This window comes from Phocoena sinus, chromosome 1 (assembly GCF_008692025.1).
Source record: "Phocoena sinus isolate mPhoSin1 chromosome 1, mPhoSin1.pri, whole genome shotgun sequence".
NCBI lineage: Eukaryota > Metazoa > Chordata > Mammalia > Artiodactyla > Phocoenidae > Phocoena > Phocoena sinus.
Window position 1 is genome coordinate 119,127,373 of NC_045763.1, and position 15,562 is coordinate 119,142,934.

At 33.7% G+C, this 15,562-nt stretch overlaps 1 protein-coding gene across 1 annotated transcript in view; it reads left to right on the top strand.

Moving 5' to 3' along the window:
- The window catches only part of ATF6 (activating transcription factor 6), a 218,891-nt gene that overhangs the window by 143,287 nt on the left and 60,042 nt on the right, over positions 1-15,562 (top strand). The gene's annotated exons all lie outside the window — the stretch shown is intronic.

Consider the following 15,562-nt stretch of genomic DNA (forward strand, 5'->3'; position numbering starts at 1 on the left):
TCTCTTAAGTCCCTGCCAAGTCCTTCAAGCTTTATATCACATTTTTTTCTCAACCAATTTTCATCTCCATTCCCCTTTTGTCTCTTAAGACATGTCTTATAGGCTCTTATAAGAGTTTTCCTCTCAAATTGTATGGGTCATTTAAAAAATCTAAATAACTCTAAAATGTGACTGGGTTTTTTCCTCCTGACTGCTTTTGAGGCCTGGTTGAAGGGAAACCGTTGTCATCTTCTCAATAGTGATCTATACTGTTGGTATATTTCAAGTCCAGCATTTCCAAATTTCATTTGCAGGTAAGATAAATTAATGTACCCCGAGTCACCTTCTGCATCAGAGAATTTCTTGTGATGTGATATGATGAATCATTCTTCCATAGTGGTTTTTGTTCAGAATTTTATCTTTTTTGTTGATGAAGATACTTCAGCCAGCTGAAGTATATTTATTGAAACATTTTTTTTCAGTTTTAGTATTATTTGAGGATCTTCATCACTCAAAATCACCACTCGTGGAACTTACATAATACACACTTCGAAAAAGTGAGAGCGGGAGCCTTTTTGTAGATAGGAATGAGATTATCCCTGTGTACAAGTGACAGCTTCATCTCTTTTTCCTATTCAACTAACTGTGCCCTGAATCCTTATAATATTTTCAAGACTGTATACATACGTAAGTTGTGAGCTTAACCTTTTAATGTACTTTTATAGTAGTACTTTCATGCAATAAATTATTTCTCAAATGAGTTATTGGTAGGGAAATTATGAGGGATTAAATTTATTTTTTGTGAGAAATGAGAATGTTATTTCCCATTGAAATTTCTTTTCCACATAATGTAAGACCCTCTGAAACTAGGTAACTATATATGTCAGAGTCCAGAATCTATTACTGAAACTTACATAATTCTACCTTTTTTTCCCCTTTGTGCAATATCTTTGTAGGAATATATTTCTTGCTACAAATGAAACTACCTTCAGATCTTGCTTTAGATAGGGTCAAAACATGATTATTTTGTCTTCTCTTTTAATTGATCCTAATCATCCCTCCCCTCTCCCCTTTCCCCATTTAATGAGCGAAATCACTTTTGAACGAGACTATTTAGGAGTTTCTTTTCAACAATGCGTTTTGGTTGTCAAGGGTGAAAACCAGCACAAACCTTTATTATATAGACTTGACTCTAAAAGCTGCTATGAAAGCATTTCCTATTTAACAGCAAGAATTGTTTAAGATGAAAGCAGAGATGTTTTCTTTTGCATCTTTTTTTAAAAAAACAAATATTTATTAGTCTGACTACACCACATTTCTAGTGGGTTGTTTTTTGTTTTTCTAGGTGGATAGTGATGCCCATTACATTTTTTCTGAGGTGGTGTCAGTCTACCCAGGAAGTGCCTAATGACTTTTGGCTTTTCTTTTGCTTTTTCATTTTCCTTATCTGTTTGACCTGAAGGAGTAAAACAACTGTTTCTTCATGAGTGAAGTGAATTAGAGATAAAATTCTGTTTCAATCACCTTTTAAAAAATTTTTACTTATAGTTATATCTGTATAACTTATAACCTTATAACTGGGCCTGTCCTTACTAAAATGAATATGACTATGTGTCTATTCTGACCTATATAGATTAGAAAAATTTGTAACTGGTTTAGTGGAAGCTTTATTTTCAAAGTAAACTTCTAAAAAATGATGCCACGGTAAAACAAGTTTATTCTTTCATTGAACTTCTGAAAAGCCCGAATCTTTCAAATTGGACCTTATAAAACAACAAAAGATATTGCCTAATAGAAAGACTTTTGTTTGCATTTAACATTCTTCCTCAAGCGTTCTCTTTATTTCCCTTGTAAGGTATTAAATCTGATTCAGATAAGTGCCAGGAATCCTACATCACTCCGTATCATTTGAAGGCGTTTAATTGCATGCCAGTGTGTAGTGGACAATGTAAGGGAAGTCCAATTGTTGCTTGTTTTTCAACCATAGTTAATTAATCATCTAAGGTTTAAAATATCTGTTCCATACGTAATACAACCATCATCTTTTGCTTGTTCCTTATACTCTTAAGCTGTCAAACCCTATGCCAGATTGAAATAAATTGTCTCTAATACCCAAACATGTCTTTTACTAAAAAAATATGCATGTCCTTTGTAGTTAAAGAATTCTGGTATTTGCATTTTATTCCCTGTTCTAACACTATGTCAAACAAAATTGGAGCTGGATTGCTTTTATAAAGTCCCTACTTCTGCAAAAATCAAGTCCTTTATTATTTCCCCTTCTTGCAAATGGTTGCAAAAGCTTTTATAATAACAAACCTATTTTAGGAACTGGTGTCAAAACATGGTATCCAATATGAATCATTTGCTAATTGTTAGCACTTAAAGCCCCTTTTAATTCCTTTTTAAAAGTTTGAGAAAGAGTGTGTGTAATGATGTTTTGTTATTAGGAAATGGTTTGAAAGAATCATTTTAAATTAAATTTTAGTTTTAAGTTCTTTTTGTGATTCATGAAAGCTACTAACGCAGATTTGATTGGAAATTCTAAAATTGGTAGATCTGGTTTTTAGAACTGAGTGAAATACCTTTCTTAAGCCATATAAATGATATAGAAGAGGTTTAATTTTAAAGTTCTTAAACTTTGGAGCTTAGAGCTTTTTTAAAATTATTGTTTATAAATTCTTTGGTTAGAGGCAACATTTTTTTATACTCTTTATGAGGTTTTCATATTTCTACAGAACTCTTACCAAATGGCCTCAGCCATTAATAGATAACTAGGCGATCAATTTAAAATGTTATTTCAATTTCAGAAGGACTATCTCAATGCTCAGAAATTTGAAAAACTGGGAGAAATCATCCATAACCCACTAGTTTAACAAAATTGTTGAAACGTATTTGTGGGTTTCATTTATTATAAAGAATACATACATGTCTTTATATTATTGCAACAAAGATTATACATACATCTGTAGAAGATAAGCATTTATATATAAACCCAGTTTTACTAATTAGAATTTCATTTGGCCGATATCTCCAGATAGCAATAAACCCCATTTCATTTTGTCTTTCAAGGATTCTTAAGGCTCTGTTACCTAACTGTGAGAATCATATTCATCTAGGGCAGGGGTTTTGAGTAGACTGTGGAAAATAGAGATCAAGTAGCAAGGAGGACATGTGCCTAGATGACGGTGAGAATGTCTAGATATTTATATTAGGATTTTACTCTGCTTTTGAGTTGAGGTTCCATAATGGCATTAGCCATTTTATTATTTAGTGTTAATCCTCTCCCCCTTCAGAAATTTTTTTATTACCTTATAAATATGTTCAAGAAAGCAATTACGTTGTCTTATACTGATTAGATGAGTTGTTCCTGCTTACATGATTTGGTATGAGTAGGAGGGAATCCTACTTCCTCTGTCAACATTTAAACATTTCTGAAAGATGCTATTGTGCACTGACATCAAGGCATTTTTTAAAAATTCCTGATCTTTTTGAAAAAACAAAGGACTCAGTCAGTTACAGAAACAGGTGGTGGACCACCCCTGTTCTCTGCATTACAACACTGTACTGCTAGCACATTAAGTATCTGCCTACCTCGAACTGAAACGATCCATGGGAAGCAGAATAGAAATATAGAAGTTTCATGAGTTATCTTTTCATCAACAATAATAGGCATTTAATATTAGATGATTTTACATTTGTATATATTTTTTCTTTGCTTTCTTTATTGTGATAAGTCTTCAAGTTCCTAAAGTTCAATTAGCAGAATCTTATCAGTGAAGCTTAGTGATCCCTGTCACTCAAATTTAAAATATTTCAATACTAAACTGAATTTAATGAACTCTCTCACATAGAGAATGTCAAGTGTTAATTTTACTTATTGGTGAAAAGCTAGCAGGAGCTAATGGACAGGAATTAAACCTGCAATCAGAATTAAGTTCCTTTTACAACTTGGCCATTTATTTTGGCTTTGTTATTTAATCTCACTCTTACAAAGTTTTACAGCATTACATTGGAAATACCATTTGCTTCAGATAATATAGCATTTTGAAATTCTTGAATAAATATATAGTTTCCAATTAAGATTTTTGAGATTGAGGGATGTACTTTTGCCCCATTAATTTTACAGATGAAGAAATTTAGATCCAGAGAATTATATAACATCACACAACTGTGTGACAAAAGTCTAGAAGCCAAATCATCTTCCATTTCAGGCTAGTGCTTTTTTCACTGCATTGTACTACCTCCTTTTTATTAATGAGATTATGTTAAAAGGGAGTTCTAAAAATGTGCAAACCAGTAGAATTCCATAAATTAACATATCCCTATGAACTGGTGTATTATTTTATTCTGCGAAATTTAAGAGAAGTTGAAATGTTTCTAAACCAGAATGGGCTTAAAGTAATATTTTTACTTAATTAGAGATTATATAAAGAAATCTAAAACAATCTCTAAATTTATATGTTAACTCTAACTTTATTTTGGTCATAAAAATGACCCTTACTAAACAAAGCTCAGGAGTTTCAATACCTCCAGTTCCACTTCTCCTTCTGAGGAGGCATTATTTTATACTATCAGCCATGCCACTTGTGTTGGAAGGAGGTGCTGTTAGAGCATTTGGAGATAGATGGGGAGAAATTTAGTACACGATTTTGTTTATTTCACTTTTGAATATATGGGTTTAAAATATCCTACTGACCCAGTACCCCAACCCTCATTCTTCACCACCAAAGAACTGCTAAGTGGAGTTGTCATGGCTCTGTCCCTAATAACCTACAGAATAAAGGGGGAAAGCATAGGAGCTGTAGTTTTTTGTTGGAGACAAAGGCTTAAAGGGCCATTTCCCAAAAGAAGTTTATCTTCTAGAGCGGCACTATGTTCACTACAGTAGCCGCTAGTCTTCAGATGTAACTTGTCCTAATGGAGATGTGCTGTAAGTATAAACTGCACACTAGAGTTTGAAGACTTAGAGCTTGAAGAAGAAAAAGTAAAATATCTCAGTAATTTTTACATTGATTACATACATGTTGCATGATAATATTTTTGGATATATTGGGTTCAATAAAATAGATTATTAAAATTAATTTCACCCATTTCTTTTTACTGTGTACTAGAAAGTTTACATGTGGCTTGCATATATGGTTTGCAGTATATTTGCATTAGACAGCATGCTCTAGAGCTAAGTTTTCTAAAGTAATTGCGATGAGTCTTGAAGCTGAACCAAAACCTACAGTGATATATGATGGGGACATTAATCGTAGACCTTGATTTGTCATCTTTTCATAATGTACAATTCAGTAAAAGTGAATCAAGCCTTTTCAGAATTCAGCTTGATCTTGGAACTTGGAATGCCTAAAGGAGTGGTTGGCTAGCATGCCCCTTAAGCATACCTTCTAAATATCATATCTCTTATCCAGACTTCTAGTGAGAGCTTAGAGTACTAATATTCTGTATTGTTAATTCAGGGTGACTCCATATGCTTTAGAAACCAAATAGAAACCATTTTGATGATTGAGACACTTTCCTAACAGTTTTTACCTGGATGAAAGAATAATGTACCTCTGGTACCTACAAATACCTACAGACAAAATCAGGCTCTTCCTCAGGGAGCAGCATTTGAGCACTCAATTAAATCCCGAAAATTCCACTGAATTCCTGTAATACTGTTTCTTTGTATTATTTTTGTATAATATATAATATCTATTTTCTCTAAGTTTCTTGAGAAGAGTGAGGGTCTCTCACTCTTTATCCCTCATGGTGTTTTGCATATAGTAAATTTATAACGTATTTTGAATTACATTGAACTAAACCAAAACTGGATCAAACTAAAGGAAATTGTTTTCTCATAAGACATATAGAAAGTGAGCCACTTTGTTACAATTGAGCATGTTTGTGGATGTATACCCAGGAATTTGTAACGATGAGAGACATCTAAAAATTTGATTCAGAATTAAACAGAGACCAATTTTAGGCATCTAATTAAACATTTTTTCTTATCACAATAATATAAATGTTTTAAAGTACTTCTGGTAATTCTCCTTCAATATTCCCAGTGATTTCCTTAAGCCTATTCACCCTGCAACAGCTGCAAGTTATTCCAAACCTGTGTACTGAATTCCCATGCTGTGTAAGCCCATTTGAAAACAACTCTCTCACCCCCTTAACAGCATCAGTAATTCTCTTATTACTTTTCTAACCAAGAGTTATGGAGAAGTAAGTCTAGTGTATCAAAGAGTGAAGAATTTTGTTTTTCAAAACTGATTCTCTGTGGTCATGAACATAATGCTTTACCCTTCCAGATTTCTCTATTTAAAAAGTTAATTTCTTAAATACTTAAAAGTTACATAGTTTATTAAATACTTTAAAAATTATTCTCTTAAGTATTAGAATTTTCTTAGATTTTAAGTTTTATTTGCTAATAAATATAAAGACAAAGCATTCTGGTTAAAAATTATTTCATAAGTTTTAAACAATTTGAAAAGTATAGTGAGCTCAACCATCACTGTCTTATTCCTCTACTTTTTTAATATCAGTGAACATTTTTTTCTGCTTTTCTGCATTTTATGCTGTGAGACAAGCTCAAAAGTTTTGAACCCATTATCAAAATTATTGAACCCCCATTATCTATATATTTCATAGCTTACTCCAGTACTTCTGGAGCTGAAGAAATTTGACAGACGAATATGCTTGCTATTCTGTAGAGGAGTAATGAAAAGGCCATTTTTATGAGTTTCATGAGCTGAGGGTTAATATTTTCAATAACAAACCAATAAGTTGAATATAATCTTTTGCATTTAAATTCCACATTATGGCACTGTATTGTAAGACGTCCTAAAGACCACATAGTTCATATGGTAGGAAGTATTAAATGTTACTTAAGAATCTAATTTCTGTTTATACTTTTAGAAAGAATTAAGAGTAATGGCAACAAATGAAGTCAGAATAGCTTGATTAAAGGAAGCAAATAATTGTAGTTTATTAAAAGAATATCTCCTTAATCTTTTAGTATGTGCTAATTCTTTGCTTTTCAAGTACATAAATTTATGTATTACCTGAGACATGCTCATTCTATAAAACTTTTGTGTAAAACTAATGAACTTTAGCCCCATAAGAAAATTTGAAAATTAAAAATGACATTTGAAAAATGAAAACTTTGATAATTCCCATAGCAAAGGCTATAAGAATTATTGTAGTCAGAAAGAAGTATTAAATAAATATAAAATATTTCTTTTAGCTCTTCCTTTCCTACCTCAGAAATTATTTAAATTTATTCAGAAAGGTTTAATATAAAAGTTCTGCCTAGAAAATAAATTTGAGACTTTTAGTATTACTTCACAGTAGTACTATTCTAAATATATGTTTATACAAGAGGCAGATTGGTGTTCCTTTTAATGAACTAATGGTAGGATATAGTTATTCCTTTATTTAGTCTCATTGAAACTTAATTAATTTCTAAACTAATTAGATTTACTCTGAAATTAGTTCTGAAATATTTAGCTACACTGTCAGATTAATGGCTAATTTTTTTAATTTAATTTTTATTTTATTTTGGAGTATAGGTGAGATACAATGTTGTGTTAGTTTCAGGTGTACAGCAAAGTGATTCAGTTATACATATACAGATATCCACTCTTTTTCAGATTCTTTTCCCATATAGGTTATTACAGAATATTGAGTAGAGTTCCCTCTGCCATACAGTAGGTCATTGCTGATTATTTATTGTATATATAGTAGTGTGTATATGTTAATCCCAAACTTGATCTCTTCTCAATAATTTAAAGAAGCAGTATTATTTCATTAAACCATCAAATTGTACCTTCCCATTGATTAATATATCCTGAGGATTTACTGATATGTTATTTTGTTCAAGTGTATATGAAACTCTGTACATGTTCTTGGGCTCACCATTAGTATTAATGCATTCACTAACTTACATTTGGCAATACTTTTGCTGTATAACCTTAGTAACATTGTTATGATGTTTTAGTATAAAATTACAGTAGAGAGACCACTGTGTCAATCACCCAAACATTATTCTGTCCTGTTAACCAACAAACATTATTCTTAACTGTCATAGAACTGATTTTCCTGTTTCCCATACATATGAAGTATTTGAATGTATTTATGTAAAGTAATTTTTAAAGCCAGTTACTCTTGAATGACCAAGCATATTCTTCAGTCCCAACATTCCTCCCTACCCCCACCCCCAGTAAACTTAAGAAATCCATCAGTTGGATTTCTGTTCATAGTTTTGGCAATACTAATGTGCGTAGCAGACAGCAGCTATCTTTTAGATTTTGAACTTACTCTTGGATCATAAGTAAATAAATAAATAAATAGCTAAGGTATATACTCACCTGAAGTTTGGTGGTTTAAAACCACTATACTATAATTTTAACCTACTATTTTATATTGGAGTGATTTTATTTTCTAGAAAAGTTTTGTATTCTGAAAGTTGTCATCTAGTTGTACTTTGATCATTCTTTGACTGCCCACAATATAGCCACACATTTATTTCCTCTTTGTGAACAAAGAAAATCATTTAACAATTCTTAATTCTTTTCATGAACAAGATATATCCTAGGAGCTGTGGAAATAATAGATTCAAAGATTTATAGGACTGTTTCCACTACTCATGACTTAAAACATACAAGAATAATTCCTAGCATAAGATTGCCTATACCTATTTTGACATTAACATTTTAATATGTGACTGTGTTAGAATTGTTCACGCAAATGCATTTTAGGATCCTATTGATAATATTGAAATAATTATACTCATCTTTATTTACAGTCATCCCTAGTTCTGTCTTTCATATAATTATCTGTCATTCATATAGGTTAGAGGCTATAAAGATTATCTCTGATGAAAAATTTTTTTCCCTGTGTATTTAACATCCTGATATTATATGATTCAGAGTTATGTTACAGGTAGCATATGCTTCCTGATCACACACCAAAGAAAGATGAGAAGTACACAAGGGAAAGAGGGGAAATTTTATGTTATAGACAAATACGACGTGTTAGATAATTATGTTGGTTAAGTTGCTGATGGCTATTGATTTCCTTTTATTTAGGGACTTCCCAGAAACCTATCTAGGTAGTGGGCAGAATCCAGCACCCTTAGCAATTTGATAAATTGCCTTTCATGAGTGAATTGTATTTTCTACTTTGGAGGTCTCACCGTCATTTTTCTTGGTGATTTCAGAAACATTTATTTTGATGTGGTGATTGTTGGTAGATTTGAATAAAATTGTTATCGACAGAGCTTGGTTTAAGTTCCAGCTAGGCCTCAATTTTTTCAAATGAGGGCATGGGCTGCATGATCTCTGAGGTCTCGTCCTGCCCTATGACTCTGTGATTTTGCTAATAAAATTTCCGTCATATTTTGGTTGACTTTTTGAATGTAATAGCAGACTTTTAAGAAAATCTCCTACATGAGACTTGAGACATGGGATTTGTGGGTCAGGAGGGAGATGATCGTAAAGCCTTCAAAGAAAAAGAAAATGTATGAGCTCAGTCATGTAAGGTGGAAAGGTAATCCCAGCACAGAATAATAAAGATCAAGGGCAATACAGACACAAGAACCCTCACTGCTAAGTTAAGTATACCTGAAAGAATGTGGTGGGAAATAAAGGAAATCTTTTGAGTTTATTAGACTTCAGGGAGTACTGTACAAGATAAGGTTGGAGAAGGAAATTGGGACCAGATTTTCAGTTTATTGTCTATCACCTTCTTACTTAAATATGTATTCTATATTTATATGCTTTTTGAATGTCCCATATATAGCAGAAGTTGGGAAATAGAAAAACTTCAGGAAAAACTTAGATTGCTTTGGATTATTATTATTTTTTTTTAACATTTCAGAAAGCAGCAGTTTGGTATGTTTGCTTAATAATTGTGAGTATGTTGAAACAAAGAAAAGGGTCAGATTAGTCAACTGAATGTCTTTTCCTGCCTTTATTATTTGGTATTCACTTCCTAAACACTTTCCATGGTGGCTTTTTTGAAATAGTACCTATTTGTTTTCCAATTGTTAGGCTTCTATTTTCCTTTTTAGTTTAGTGCTCCTCTTTGTAATTGCCTGATACTTCAGTCAGGCATTTCAGATGGTCATTCAACACATCTTTTGAGTTCTGTGTTGGTAGATGATTTTTTACAATCTTTGAATGTCAGAGCTCACAACCATTTGATAGATCTAAAGAGCATATCTATAACCGTATTTCCTAATAAAATATTTACTTATTGGGAGTAAAGATTCAAAACTGAGAGAAAAAAATCCCCCTGACCCCACCCAAAAAACCCTTCTAGAATAAGGAACATTATCTTTGTATAGTATCTTGCCTAAGGTCTCCCATCTATTCAGAGTCTGATTATGAGGAACACTCTTTTGTGTGACCTGGCATTCCAGGGAAGGGCTCAGCACATCTTATTTCCTCTAGTGCGTCACCATTAATTACTCATATCAGCACTTGTGAAGGTCTCGCACTGGAGAGTGAACTCCAGCTTAGGTTCTTGTTCCATTGTTTTGAGTGTTTCCATAGGTAAGTGTCGGGCAGTATCTTAGAATGATGGCTTCTGTTTCTTAGAGGCATATGTTTAACAGCTGAACTCTGATGAGGAGAGTAAGTGATTTCCAATAAGTGTGATCTCCTCCAGTTGTATTCCTCATTTTACTGTTTCTGATGAGGAAGATATTGTCTATTTTGGTGCCCTAAGCTTTCTCCTTTCTCTATTTTATGCATGTGTGTTTTGCTTTGCTTTGTTTTTGCCATCTTTAAAACTAATGAAGTTTGTAAAGAAACATTATAGCATCTCTAGACATATAAGTCTCTTAAAATAAGTATACTTCATATTCTATTGACTTGACTCCCTGTAACAATAAGAAAAAAGATTCACCCATTCACTTATTCACTTTTTTTTAAGTTTTAATGAGTTTCTATTATTTGCCCAATTTACTCCAGTGCTGTGGGGACAGAAATTCCAAACTTATCTCTTCTAAGTCATCTTTGTAGTGACCAGCCCTAAATTCCTTTTATTCCTAGTAGTGTATCTCATCATATTAAGAATACAGATCAGGAATAATATTTGTTTTGGTGGAATTTAAGATGTATTGGGAAAAGAGTGCATTTAATTGTTGGAAAGAGATTAAGATTAAAAAGATTTTCTAAGGATATGAGTGAATAATAACGATGATGATAGAATAACCACAAACTGACCAGAGCAATTTAATCTATTAAATCAGCAGTTTTCTATTAAATCATGTCTGGGATGTTAGAAAATGATAATCTGAAATGAAATGGTCATTAATTGCAAGAATACAGTTTCTTATAAAATGCTTTTACTAAAGATTTCTCACTGTTTCACTGTAAATGAAATCTAACCATTTAAGCGCATTTTGTCTATAAGTGAATCTTTTTGTTTCAATGTAAATAAAGTAGTTGTTATAGCGTGAAAGTCCTTTGTTTACAAGATATGAAGCAATTTTGAGTGAGGGAATTTTTTTCACTGAAACAACATCATTCATGTTAAAATATTTATTGAGTACCTTTAGTCTGAGATGCTGGGAATTGAGAGATGTTTTCTCTTTAAAGCAGTGATTCATCATCCGTTTTTGATCATGGACGTCTTCCCTCTCTCAAGAAAAATGTATTTACATATTTAAGTAGAAAGTCTCATAACTTAAGGAAGCCCATGGAGCCCACCATTATGAATCTTACCCTGAAGGAACGCAGCCCAGTAGAAGGAGACATATGAACACAAACTATAATACGTTAAGCAATTTAGTAGGGGGGGATTGTGGAAACACAAATGAGGGGCAGTTAATTTTGCCTAGGCCTAGGTGGTAGAGAATGGAAACACAAAGAGAAGTGGGTGGGTAGGATTGGTCCCAGAAGGTTGAGAATGGAGTTGATACTTTAATTATACCTTAACAGTTGACTAAAAATCAAAACAGTGACAAAACCAAATGCTGGAAAGGATATGGAGAAATTGGATCACTCATACACTGCTGATGGGAATGTAAGATAATATAGCCACTCTGCATTAGATATGAGACCAAAAACACAAGTAAGAAAATTTTACGAAATAAATTTGACTTCTTCAAAAGTAAAAACTTTTATGCTTCAAAGGACACTATTAAGAAAGAGAAAAGAGAACTCACAGAATAAGAGAAACTATTTGCAAATCATATATCTTATAAGGGACTTGTATCCAGAATACATAAAGAAATCTTACAACTCAACAATAAAAAGACAACTCAATTTTAAAATGGGCAAGGGATTTGAGTAGACATTTCTCCGAAGAAGATATACAAAAAAGGCTAATAACACACAAAAATATTCAATGTCATTTAGCCATTAGTAGAAATTAAAACTAAGAAGTGTTTAAAATATTTATTTAATGATTCACTTGAAAATAATAATGAAACAATTATATTTTAAAATAGATAACATTTTTAATGAAAAATACTTATATACTAAAGAGGAAAATTTTTTTTTACTGAGGAGAGTGGCATTGTTTTACAGTTCTGCAAATGTCTAATCTGATTTAATAAAGTGGCAGGATTCTCATGTATTTCTGCATTCAGTATGTTGCAGTATGTTGTTTTGGTTGAAATATATGAAGAAAATACAGTTATGTAATTGGAAAAGGGAGGAGTATTTTAATACTCTTTTTAGATAATTGTGGGTTATTTTTTTGATACAGCATCAAAGCTCAACAAGTGATCATTTCTTAAAAGATTAGTTCAAGATGGAATCTGACATCATATCAATGTAACTTGTATACTCTGTAACGTTAAAAGCCATCGATCTGTCTTATACTTTGAACGGAACTTTTACCTATGGATGATTTTGTAATATCATCCACTGGTCATTTGGAAAATATTCACTGAACTATCCATATCTTCCAGATATTAACATATTTCATTATACAATATTTTAAAAATCACATTCATTAATATCACTACTAATCACATCAAGAAAGTTATGCTCATGGTGGTGGATACTATGTTTCCAAAATTCTGAGTTTTGCTTGACAGCTCAAATTTTATCATTTGCAATACATATTGTCGACTGTTTTCTTTGAAGTGACATGCTTGCTTCTCTTACTTTCACGAAAACGTCTGATGAATACCCAAGCCTGAGTAACAGTAGTTTGTCAGTCACTATTTCAAGTTAAAGTGTGTAGTTCATGGGACTTCCCTGGTGGTCCAGTGGTTAAGACTCCGTGCTCCCAGGGCAGAGTTCGATCCCTAGTCAGGGAACTAGATCCCCTGTGCCGCAACTAAAAGAACCCGCATGCTGCAACCAAAAAAAAAAAAAAAAAATCCCACGTGCCACAACAAAGACCTGGTGCAGCCAAATAAATAAATATTTAAAAAAAATAATAAAATGTGTAGTTCAGCTGGCAACTTAGTCACTTAAGTTTTTTTTTCCCATCACAGAGAGTATTAATAATTTTTACTGCTTTGACAAGGATATTCTTTTTTTTTTTTTTTTTTTTTTTGCGGTACGCGGGCCTCTCACTGTTGTGGCCCTCTCCTGTTGTGGAGCACAGGCTCCGCACGCGCAGGCTCAGCAGCCATGGCTCACGGGCCCAGCCGCTCCGCGGCATGTGGGATCTTCCCGGACTGGGGCACGAACCCGTGTCCCCTGCATCAGCAGGCAGACTCTCAACCACTGCGCCACCAGGGAAGCCCGACAAGGATATTCTTAATTGGAATTGGCTTTTAAAGTTTTTATATTTATCGACTTATTCATTCATTGATTCATTTTTACTATGAGTATGCGGCAGTGAAGAATACATGATTACTATTATAGTTTGGTGCTACCACCTAGATTCATGCCAAGGCCAAGCAGTTTTACCTTGCGTTTTCACCATTGGTTCAGATTTCAACAGAGTGAAAAAAGGCAAATAATGTCTTATTATTATTATGAAAATAGTTTGACCTTACAGACCTGCTGAAAGGTTCTTAGGGGCCCTTGCCTCCTGGAGGCAGAGAGCTAGTTAAAAAGCTATTATTAAAACTCTCCTGTAGCTAACTTATTTATATTATAAACCATTTTTGGATATCTATCATGTGAAAGACTGTAATAGATCCTGGGGATTCACCAATGAACAAAACAGATAAAAATGCCAGCTGTTGTAGAGCTTGCTTATAAAGGATAAAGACAGTAAATGTTAGGGAGAAAAGTAAAGCAGAGAAGGGAAAGGATGTGAGTGCGTTTGGTGAGGATGTGTTGTTTAATTTAACCAGGGTAGCCAAGAAAGGCCTGACTGAGAAGTTGACATTTGAGTGAAGATTTGAAGGGGGTGAAGGTACATGCCATGCACATACTTTAGGAGAGGATATTCCAGGGGGAACAGCAAGTGCAAAGGCCCTGAGGCAAGAACATTTGCATTTGTGAGGAACAAGAAAGGAGGCTGTTGCAGCTGGAGCATAATTAAGAAAAGAACTATAGAAGATGATGTCAGAGAAGTAATTAGGTGGGTCATAACATATACATCTCTAAAGGCCATTGAGGTTATTTTAATTTTACTGTGAGATTGGAAGTCATTGGAGCATTTTGATGTACATTTTAACAGGATCATTCTGGTTGCTGTGATGAGAATAGACTTTAAGGAGGGAAGAGCAGAAGTGGGCAGACCATTTAGGAGGCTATTGTAATTATACAGACAATGGATGAAGATGGCTTGGACTGATGGTTAGATTCTGGATATACTTAGAAGGTAGAATCAGTAGGTTTTGCTGATGGATTGGATGTGGAGTATGAGAAGCATACTACAATATTTTTGACCTGAGCACCCTAGAAGAATGGCCTTACCACTCAGTGGGAAACACTATGGGAGAAGTACATTTGAGAGGTCTACCAGGAGCTTAGTTTTGGATATCTTAACCATGAGATGTCCAAGGGGATGTTTTGAGTAGGCAGTTGTATATAGGAGTCAAGGCCAAGGGAGTGAGATGGACTAGAAATGTAAACTTGGGAGTCATCAGTATATAAATAATATTTAAAACCCTGTGACAAAATGAGATTACCAAGGAGTGAGTAGAGGTATACGAGAGGAGCTAATGCAGACTTACGCTTGGGAATGAGGGGCATATTTAGTGTTGAGAGTAAGAAAAATGGAGGAGTCCAAGATGATTTTAGGTTTCTATTTGGATAACTAGATAGAAATAGATGAGTTAACTAAAATAGGAAACACAGGGGGAAGATAAATTGTAGTTTAAATACCCTGTTAACAAATATTCCAGTGGAGATGTTTAGTGAACAGTTGTAAATATGGGTCTTCAGTTATGTTTTGAGAGGTTTGAGCCAGACATATACTTCAAGTCATGGGACTAGATGAGAATGCCAGGTGACAATATGGATTGAAAAAAGATTCATCTGGGGGGCTTCCCTGGTGGCACAGTGGTTAAGAATCTGCCTGCCAATGCAGGGGACACGGGTTTGAGCCCTGGTCCGAGAAGATCCCACAGGCCGCATAGCAGCTAAGCCCGTGCGCCACAGCTACTGAGCCTGGGCTCTAGAGCCCGCGAGCCACAACTACTGAAGCCTGCGCGCCTAGAGCCTGTGCTCCG